Source organism: Nycticebus coucang, chromosome 23 (assembly GCF_027406575.1).
Source record: "Nycticebus coucang isolate mNycCou1 chromosome 23, mNycCou1.pri, whole genome shotgun sequence".
NCBI lineage: Eukaryota > Metazoa > Chordata > Mammalia > Primates > Lorisidae > Nycticebus > Nycticebus coucang.
In genome coordinates, this window is record NC_069802.1 from 758,411 (window position 1) to 769,664 (window position 11,254).

At 41.3% G+C, this 11,254-nt stretch overlaps 1 pseudogene; it reads left to right on the plus strand.

Moving 5' to 3' along the window:
- The first annotated feature begins 3,755 nt into the window (after nucleotides 1-3,755).
- LOC128576136 (purine-rich element-binding protein gamma-like) lies at nucleotides 3,756-4,778 on the plus strand (annotated as a pseudogene).
- Nucleotides 4,779-11,254: the final 6,476 nt, after the last annotated feature.

Consider the following 11,254-nt stretch of genomic DNA (forward strand, 5'->3'; position numbering starts at 1 on the left):
GTATTAGTTTGTCTACTAGCTTCATATTATTATCAAGTACATTGGATACTTGCTTTTCCATTCTTGTAATATTTTACTAAGAAGACCATACAAGTATTTTATATGAAAAGTAATTTAACTACATTGTAAAACATGGGCAAAGAGAGAAAATTTAAAAACCACTACCTCCATTTTAGTGTATTTCTTTTATTTTTTTTTTACAACTGCTTCTTCAATGAGAATAATATTATTAGCTATTATTATAAATGATATTATTATTCCACGAGCATATATATTCCTGAGAAAACCTGCAGTTATAAATCTTATTAATGCAATCATATTGAATTTCCTATCATGCTTGCAGCTAAGTGATAGTTTGATAGTTACGAGGAAGACACACATGTATTTCAGAGGCAGTGCCCATTCACCTTCTGCTGGATTGGTTTCTTTCACTAGGATATACACAGACCTGCTTAAATTCTCCTGAGAATGTAAAAGTCTTTGTGTTGGACTGAAGAAAAAAATACTACATTATCCTACCCAGAACCCCGTCTTCACTATGTAGCTGGCAGAATGGTTGCACAGTCTTCCCTTTGACATTTTCAACTTCTAAGCTAAGTATGTTTTCTTGAAAATGAAGTTTGTCCCAGCGTGTTTTGATGTACACATTTTGCACACTAACTTATTCCATATAGGGGCTTTTCTTTTTGAAAAGAGTTTCCACAAAACACTTGGAGGCACTTATTTTTCTATGGTCTCATTAACTCTCATGTAAATGCCAGGTTTTGCTGAGGAAGAAGAAACTATGTTAAATGATGGGAGCCTTGGAGTTTGAGTATTATTTTTACAAGCACAATTTCTTTCTGGCCTGGAAAAGGTCATGGCATTTCTAAGAGTGTGCTCTTTTGGAGGCTGCTGTTCTTTCTCTGGAGATGTAATGAAACACAATTGATCTGTCAGCAAAAATGGCTTTCAGAGGCTACAAGAACAGTAAAATCAAATCGAAGCAAACTTGATTATCCTAAAGTGACTTTTGAATAAAAAGTGGTTATCCTACTTTCTCAATAGTTTTGAAAACAACACCAAAAAGATGAAAACACCGTCAAAGGTAACTTAATGATCTTAGAGGTTTATGAGAATCTTTAAAAAAAAATATAGTACTACAGCAATTGAACCTCCATAGGCAAAAAAAAAAAGAAAGAAAGAAAGAAAAAGAAAAAAACCTCAATGTGAATCTCACACCATATGCAAAACTGAACTTAAAATTAATCACAGACTTACATATAAAAGATAAAGGTATAAAACTTTTAGAAAAAAATATAGGAGAAAATCTTCCCAACCCAGGTCTAGGTGAAGAGTTTTCAAACTAAACACCAAAAGCCTAGTCCATAAAAGGGGAAAAAAATTATAAACTAGACCTCATCAAAATGAAAAATTTTGCTCTGAAATAGACCTTGTGAAGAGGATGAAAGTTCTTTTTGCAACAAAGAAAGCCCCCAGGTTGAGGAGACAAGATGGCTGACTGAAGCCAGCTTTTTCCACAGAGTCTCCCATCCAGTAGGAGAGTTAAAGGACAAAAATTCAGCAAGTAACCTAGTGGATTTGAGCTGCACTAAGAGAGAAGGTTGAAGAACGCACATCAACCCCACTGAGGCAAGCTGCACCCACAAGGATACAAACAAAAGGTACAAAATCCATCACCAAGCGGACAGGAGTCCCCTCCCCCATGAGAACAGCTCAGAGTGCCCCACAAACAACTGGGCAGATTTCAAAAGTCCTCCCACTACATTCCGCCAGGAGAGACCCTCTAAAAACTGGACCTACCTCCCCTGCTAGGGTGCCATGACGTCTTCCTGCCAGGCATAAAACTGTATAAACTGTATATAGTCTCTACCTGGAATTCTGAGCTCCCATTGCTCCCCTACACTCACACTGAGGTCTGGAGGCCAGTCCCAGTCGGCGGAGAGGGGACCGCACTGGAGTGGCAGTTCCCTGAGGCACAGTGCGACAGCCGTCTTTTGGTGACAATACGGCCAGGCATAAAACTGTGTAAAGCTGTGTGTATTCTCTGCCCACAACCCCAGGCTCCCAGCGCTCTCTGCGCTCCCCTCCGCTCTCGCTCCAAGGTCTGGAGGCCTGTCCCCCAGGGGTCCAGACTCTTGGGCGATTGCTTGAGGGGTGTAGACAGTGCTGGGCCACAGCCAGTTAGTGCAGACTCTGGGGTATGGGAGCAGAGAGAGGACGGTTGGCCGGAAGGGAGCTACACTGGAGCAGCAGTTGCCTGAGCCATAAAACAGCAGCCCTCTTTTGCTATCAATACCACTCACTACCGAATATTCTGAAGCCACACCCCCTGTCTCCCTAGGCAAACAGACACTCTGAGTATAGGATTTGCCTGAGGCAACTCTAACTTGCAAACTGGGAAACTCCCAGGGCGGGGCTGACCCAGAGGTCCACTTAACTAAACCTAAGATGCACCTGGCCCTCAGGGGATCGTCAGCCTATAGACAATACAAGAGCAAAGACAAGCTGATTTGGAACTCAGTTCAGCTTCTCTTCTGCAGGAGAACCGCAGAGTTGTTCTGTTCTGTCAGTAACATCAATCGGGGGCGAGACCGGACCTGAGTGAAAACCCCCCAACCTTCATCAAGTGCCCGAGGTTGTCAGGCCTCACCTCCTCCTGCTAGAGAGAGGCAGAGTGCAGCGACCTGGCAGACTTCCTTGTGATTCAGGCAGGTGCAAACTCCTGGAGTACCGATTCACTACAGGCAACTGGGTCAGCCAACTGCAGGGCTATCAGTGACTGGGTGTGACAGTGGTGCAAGGTGGAGAAGGAGGCAGCAACCTTTCCAGACTGATCTATTGGCTGGGTGGCTCCTCCTGACTCCACGCAGCACTGGAGCAAGCCAATCCAGAGAAGTCACCAGACCCCTGTGATCCAGCTCCCAGAGACCTCTTAAACTCTCTCACCCAAGACAGGTGCAGACTGAGACAATTGATTTGGACTTTATGAACTGAACCAATCGCCTGAGGACAAATCAGGTGGTGCCTGGGTGCAACGGTGGTAGGAAGGTTTGATTTTTCTTTCCTAATTGTTTGCCAGTGGGGGGTGGGGTGACTTAATTGCTGATATTTCTCCAAACAAATTCAGGAGCTGAGACTTCAATCCAGAGTATCTGTTTCACTAGGGTGGAACAGAAACCAGCTGAAAACAAGACAAAACCACTTAGCCCCACCACACCAGACAGGGCCCCAGTTTCTCAGGCCACAACACTGTAGAGGCCTTCGACAAAGCCCCAGGGGAAAAAATCAAAGGGAGTAAAACAACCGTGGGGTGGAATTAGGGGAAAAACTCTGGTAACATGAATAACCAGAATAGATCAACACCCCCAAGGAAAAATATGGCAGATGTAATTGAAGATCCTATTCATAAACAACTGGCTGAGGAAAGGAGAGCGGGAGACCCCCTCCAGCGGGCTGTGCAGGGGTAGGCGGGGTCCGCCCCCCGCCCCCGCAGTCACCTTCCCCGCCTCCCACTTCCCCTCCCTGTGGGTGTCCAGCCAGAGTCCAAGTTAAGGTGTTGGCCCCTGCAGAGGCTGCAGGCCGGGTGACTGTGGTGGGTGCGGCAGGCGATGCCCCTGCCCCACTGCTCCGGCGGGGGGCAGTGCGAGCGGCAGTGGCGGCAGGGGAGGATGAGGGGGGCGGCGGCTGTGGCGGCGGCGGTGGTGGTCGTGAAGGGCATCGGCAGCAGCCGTGATGACAGAGATGATCTGAAGATGGAAAGAGCCGGGCGAAGGGGAGGAGGCGGCGGCGGTGGCCACGACCACAGAGGCAAGAATGTAGGGGGCTCTGGCCTAAGGAAGAGTAGACTCTATCCCCAGGCCCAACACTCCCACTACCCCCACTATGCGGCTTCAGCCACCCCTAATCAGGCTGGGGGCCCAGCCAAAATCCAGGAGCTGGCCTCCAAATAAGTGGACATCCAGAAAAAGAGATTTTACCTAGATATGAAGCAAAGCTCCAGGAGCCGGTTCCTGAAGATAGCCGAAGTCTGGATAGGGAGAGGCTGGCAGGCAGAAAGAGTAAACTGACGCTGTCTCTGTCGGTGGCAGCTGAGCTGAAGGACTGTCTAGGGGACTTCATCGAGCACTACTCCCACCTGGGCTCGAAAGGCCACTGGCAAGAGCACGGCCACAGCAAAGAGCAAAGTTCCAGAAGGAGACAGAAGCACTCTGCACCCTCCCCTCCAGTCTCAGTGGGGTCCGAAGAGCATCCTCACAGTGTGCTCAAGACAGACTATATAGAGAGGGACAACAGGAAATATTACCTAGACCTAAAGGAAAATCAGCAGGGTTGCTTCCTAAGGATTAGACAAACCATGATGCGAGGGACTGTCATGATAGGCTATTTTGGCCACAGTTTGGGCCAAAAACAGACTGTCGTCCTCCCAGCACAAGGAATGATTGAATTTCGTGATGCCTTGGTTCAGCTGATTGAAGACTATGGTGAAGGGGACATTGAAGAATATAGAGGTGGAGATGATGACCCACCTGAGCTCCTCGAGGGGACTTCATTCAGAGTGGACAATAAAAGGTTCTACTTTGATGTGGGCTCTAATAAATATGGACTATCCTGAAGGTAAGTGAGGTGAGGCCACCTTACCGTTCAAAGCTTGGACAAGGTTTGGGGAGAATTTTATCAAGTATAAAGAAGAGATGAGTAAAATTTGCAACAGCCATAAAGAAAAGAGAATGGATGTCAGAAGGGCCAGTGGCGAAGAACAAGAATGCCTTGACTAGAGTGAAATTGAACTCCAACAGACAAAATTTAAAATCATAAATTGGCTAAAAGTACTGATCCATAATCATATGAAGAAGTTTTTCCTCTTTTTTTTGGCCCTTTGTTATTAATAATACCTCTAGTAGTTTATACTTCAAGAAGTCTGATTTTCAATGTTATGTTACACGTAGATCCCTATAATGCTTATGGGAATTCCAACCTTCCCAGAGCTAACTAGTTTAGCTGCTTCAACTGCTTCAGACTATTGAAGTATGCAAATCAGCACACAATGTGACATTCTAAATACCATAACTAAGATTTACATTGCACTATGACATAATCCTGAAAAAGGATACATATACTTAAGTGAAAGTGTGAATTTCTATTTAATAAGTTCCCCCCAAAGCATTTCATTCCTATGTCATTAAAAGCTGCTAAGCTTACCTGTAGGACAGTTACCACAGAAACAGAAATTGACCTCAAGTATATATAAATATATTTATATATAAAAGTAAAAAAAAATAAAATAAAAACAACTGGCTGAGATGTCAGAAATTGACTTGAGAATTTGGATTGCAGACAAGATTAACAAAGTGGAATTAGGAATTCGAGGAGAAATTCAAAAGTTGTCTCAAGAATTTAACAAATTTAAAGACAAAACCACCAAAGACTTAGACACACTGAAGCAAGAATTTGCAGCCCTCAAAGATATGAAAAATACAGTAGAATCCCTCAGCAACAGAATGGAGCAAGCAGAAGAAAGGATTTCTGACATTGAAGATAAAGCCTTTGAACGCTCCCCAACTCTCAAAGAGGAAGAGAAATGGAGAGCAAAAATGGATAATTCTCTCTGAGAGCTCTGGGATAATTCAAAGAAGGCAAATATCCGAATCATTGGCGTTCCAGAAACAGATGAAGTGGCCTCGCTGGGCACAGAGGCCCTTCTGCAAGAAATTATGAAAGAGAATTTTCCAGACATGCCTAGAGATTCTGAAATTCAGATAGCGAACAGCTTCAGAACCCCAGCACGACTCAACCCCAATAAGACATCCCCCAGTCATATCATAATTAACTTCACTAAAGTTAATATGAAAGAGAAAATCCTCAAAGCTGCCAGGAGAAAGAAGACCATTACCTTCAAAGGGAAGAATATTAGAATGACTGCAGATACCTCTGCTGAAACTTTTCAAGCCAGAAGAGGATGGTCACCAACTTTTAATCTCCTAAAGCAAAATAAGTTTCAACCCCGGATCTTGTATCCAGCTAAACTGAGTTTCATTTATGATGGAGAAATTAAATACTTTAATGACATTCATATGTTGAAGAAATTTGCCACAACCAAACCAGCTCTTCAGGATATTCTCAGACCTATCCTCCATAATGATGAACCCAATCCTATACCACAAAAGTAAACTCAGTCAGAAACTTCGGATCAAACTCCAATTTCCACACTGGCGAAAGGATTAAAAATGCCCACTGAATTGTGAAAAACTCGATACCCAATACTTCACAAGACTTATCAATATCTCGATTAATGTGAATGGCTTAAACTGTCCTCTAAAGAGGCATAGGTTAGCTGACTGGATACAAAAACTCAAGCCAGATATTTGTTGCATACAAGAGTCACATCTTAACTTAAAAGACAAATACAAACTCAGGGAGAAAGGATGGTCATCCATATTTCAGGCAAAAGGAAATCAGAAAAAAAGCAGGTGTTGCAATTTTATTTGCAGATACAATAGGCTTTAAACCAACAAAAGTAAGGAAGGACAAGAATGGTCACTTCATATTTGTTAAGGGTAGTACTCAATATGATGAGATTTCAATTATTAATATCTATGCATCCAACCAGAATGCACCTCAATTTATAAGAGAAACTCTAACAGACATGAGCAACTTGATTTCCTCCAGCTCCATAATAGTTGGAGATTTCAATACTCCTTTGGCAGTGTTGGATCAATCCTCCAACACGAAGCTGAGCAAAGAAATCTTAGATTTAAACCTAACCATCCAAAATTTGGATTTAGCAGACATCTACAGAACATTTCATCCCAACGAAACTGAATATACATACTTCTCATCAGCCCACAGCACTTACTCCAAAATCGATCACATCTTAGGTCACAAGTCTAACCTGAGCAAATTTAAAGGAATAGAAATTATTCCATGCATCTTCTCGGACCACCATGGAATAAAACTTGAGCTGAGTAACAACAGGAATCTGCATACTCATACAAAAACATGGAAGTTAAATAACCTTATGCTGAATGATAGCTGGGTCAGAGATGAGATTAAGAAAGAAATCACCAATTTTTGGAACAAAACAACAATGAAGACATGAACTATCAGAACCTCTGGGACACTGAGAAGGCAGTTCTAAGAGGGAAATTTATAACACTGCAAGCCTTCCTTAAGAGAACAGAAAGAGAGAAGTTAACAACTTAATGGGACATCTCAAACAACTGGAAAAGGAAGAACATTCCGACCACAAACCCAGTAGAAGAAAAGAAATAACCAAAATTAGAGCAGAATTAAATGAAACTGAAAACAAAAGAATAATACAACAGATCAATAAATCAAAAAGCTGGTTTTTCAAAAAGGTCAATAAAATAGATAAACCTTTGGCCAACCTAATCAGGAAAAAAAGAGTAAAATCTCTAATCTCATCAATCAGAAATAACAAAGACAAAATAACAACAGACTCCTCAGAAATCAAAAAAATCCTTAATGAATATTACAAGAAACTGTATTCTCAGAAATATGAAAATCTGAAGGAAATTGACGGATACTTGGAAGCACACCATCTTCCAAGACTTAGCCAGAATCAAGTGGAAATGTTGAACAGGCCCATATCAAGTTCGGAAATAGCATCAACCATACAAAACCTCCCTAAAAGGAAAAGCCCAGGGCCAGATGGTTTCACGTCAGAATTCTACCAAAGTTTTAAAGAGGAATGAGTACCTGTGTTACTCAACCTGTTCCAAAAGGTAGAAAAAGAAGGAAGACTACCTAACACGTTCTATGAAGCAAACATCACCCTGATCCCCAAACCAGGAAAAGACCCAACAAAAAAAAGAAAATTATAGACCGATATCACTAATGAATATAGATGCAAATATATTCAACAAGATCCTAACAAACAGAATCCAGCAACACATCAAACAAATTATACATCATGACCAAGTTGGTTTTATCCCAGGGTCTCAAGGCTGGTTCAATATACGTAAATCTATAAATGTAATTCAGCACATAAGCAAATTAAAAAACAAAGACCATATGATTCTCTCAATCGATGCAGAAAAAGCTTTTGATAATATTCAGCATCCCTTCATGATCAGAACACTTAAGAAAATCAGTATAGAAGGGACATTTCTTAAACTGATAGAGACCATCTACAGCAAACCCACAGCCAATATCATATTGAATGGAGTTAAATTGGAATCATTTCCACTCAGATCAGTAACCACACAAGGCTGCCCATTGTCTCCATTGCTTTTTAACATTGTAATGGAAGTTTTAGCCACTGCAATTAGGGAAGAAAAGGCGATCAAGGGTATCCATATAGGGTCAGAAGAGATCAAACTTTCGCTCTTCACGGATGATATGATAGTATATGTGGAAAACACTAGGGACTCTACTACAAAACTCTTAGAAGTGATCAAGGAATACAGCAGCATCTCAGGTTACAAAATCGACATTCATAAATTGGTAGCCTTTATATATACCAACAATAGTCAAGTTGAAAAAACAGTTAAGGAATCTATCCCATTCACAGTAGTGCCAAAGAAGATGAAATATTTGGGAATTTATCTAACAAAGGACGTGAAAGATCTCTATAAAGAGAACTATGAAACTAAGAAAAGAAATAGCTGAAAATGTTAACAAATGGAAAAACATACCATGCTCATGGCTGGGAAGAATCAACATTATTAAAATGTCCATACTACCCAAAGCAATATATAATTTCAACGCAATCCCTATTAAAGCTCCACTGTCATACTTTAAAGATCTTGAAAATACAATACTTCGTTTTATATGGAATCAGGAAAAACCTTGAACAGCCAAGACATTACTCAAAAATAAAAACAAAGCAGGAGGAATCACGCTACCAGACCTTAGACTATACTACAAATCGATAGTGATCAAAACAGCATGGTACTGGCACAAAAACAGAGAAGTAGACGTCTGTAACAGAATAGAGAACCAAGAGATGAATCCAGCTACTTACCGTTATTTAATCTTTGACAAGCCAATTAAAAACATTCAGTGGGGAAAAGATTCCCTATTTAACAAATGGTGCTGGGTGAACTGGCTGGCAACCTGTAGAAGACTGAAAGTGGACCCACACCTCTCACCATTAACTAAGATAGACTCTCACTGGATCAAAGATTTAAACTTAAGACATGAAACTATAAAAATACTAGAGGAGAGTGCAGGGAAAACCCTTGAAGAAATCGGGCTGGGTAAGTATTTTATGAGGAGGACCCCCCGGGCAATTGAAGCAGCTTCAAAAATACACTACTGGGACCTGATCAAACTAAAAAGCTTCTGCACAGCCAAGAACACAGTAAGTAAAGCAAGCAAACAGCCCTCAGAACGGGAGAAGATATTTGCAGGTTATGTCTCCGACAAAGGTTTAATAACCAGAATCCACAGAGAACTCAAACGCATTAGCAAGAATAGAACAAGGGATCCCATTGCAGGCTGGGCAAGGGATTTGAAGAGAAACTTCTCTGAAGAAGACAGGTGCGCAGCCTTCAGACACATGAAAAAATGCTCATCATCTTTAATCATCAGAGAAATGCAAATCAAAACTACTTTGAGATATCATCTAACTCCAGTGAGACTAACCTATATCACAAAATCCCAAGACCAGAGATGTTGGCGCGGATGTGAAGAAAAGGGAACACTTCTGCACTGCTGGTGGGAATGCAAATTAATACATTCCTTTTGGAAAGAGATATGGAGAACACTTAGAGATCTAAAAATAGTTCTGCCTAGCCGGGCGTTGTGGCAGGCGCCTGTAGTCCCAGCTACTCGGGAGGCTGAGGCAAGAGAATCGCTTAAGCCCAGGAGTTGGAGGTTGCTGTGAGCTGTGTGAGGCCACGGCACTCTACTGAGGGCCATAAAGTGAGACTCTGTCTCTACAAAAAAAAAAAAAAAAAATAGTTATGCCATTCAATCCTGTAATCCGTCTACTGGGCATATACCCAGAAGACCAAAAATCACATCATAACAAAGATATTTGTACCAGAATTTTTATTGCAGCCCAATTCATAATTGCTAAGTCATGGAAGAAGCCCAAGTGCCCATCGATCCATGAATGGATTAATAAATTGTGGTATATGTACACCATGTAATACTATGCAGCCTTAAAGAAAGATGGAGACTTTACCTCTTTCATGTTTACATGGATGGAGCTGGAACATATTCTTCTTAGTAAAGTATCTCAAGAATGGAAGAAAAAGTACCCAATGGACTCAGCCCTACTATGAAACTAATTTAGGGTTTTCACATGAAAGCTATAACCCAGTTACAACCTAAGAATAGGGGGAAGGGGGAAAGGGAGGGGAGGGAAGGGGGAGGTGGGTAGAGGGAAGGGGATTGGTGGGATTACACCAGCGGTGCATCTTATAAGGGTATATGTGAAACTTGGTAAACGGTCTGTAAAGCTAGAGAATGATGCCCCATGATTATATCAATGTACACAGCTACGATTTAATAAAAAAAAAAAAAAGAAAAGAAAGCCCCCAAAACAACCCAGTAAAGTTGGAGGATATTATTAATGGCAAGAGTCTGGAGGCCAAAATTCAAATGTTTTTGCTACCTCTTTGACTCTTCACCAAACCCAATTTCTTGTGCAGTAAGCTTTGTGAATGCAGATTTTTACCCTTGTCAAAATGCACCTTGATTAGGATCATCTCAGAAGACTTGGTAGAGATAACTTCTGTTCATCAGGGCAAGCATGGTCATCATGAATCTGGGACTAGTTCTCAGCAGTACAAAATATTTACTTTGTCACTTATCTGGTGAATTCTATTCCTTCATTCCTAGTGCCATGGGTATTATTACTTGAGAACAGTATGGCCCAGTTCTTATTGACTTTGAAGGAAAAATTTTGTAGATTGAATTTTAACCAACCAGGACCTTTGTTTTTGTTGGGACACTCCAAGATCCACAAAATGTGACCTGAATCAACATAAGTGAATTTTATTTAAATGAGTAAGTCAGTTTTGGTGCTGGCACCATGGACTGTATTCTCAGGATTTGAAACAAATGTCTCTTTCTCACTCTTCCCACCCACCATCAGACCCCTTTATTTTATCAGTACAATAAATTCACCAGAAGAAAAAAATGTTACCAAAAAAAAGAAAGAAAGAAAGAAAAAGAAAAGCAAAACTACATGTAGGAACAATATCAGTGAATCACATACAGATTTAGCACAGAGCCTTGTATCTAGAATATATAAAGAGCACACAAAACTCAACAGTAAACA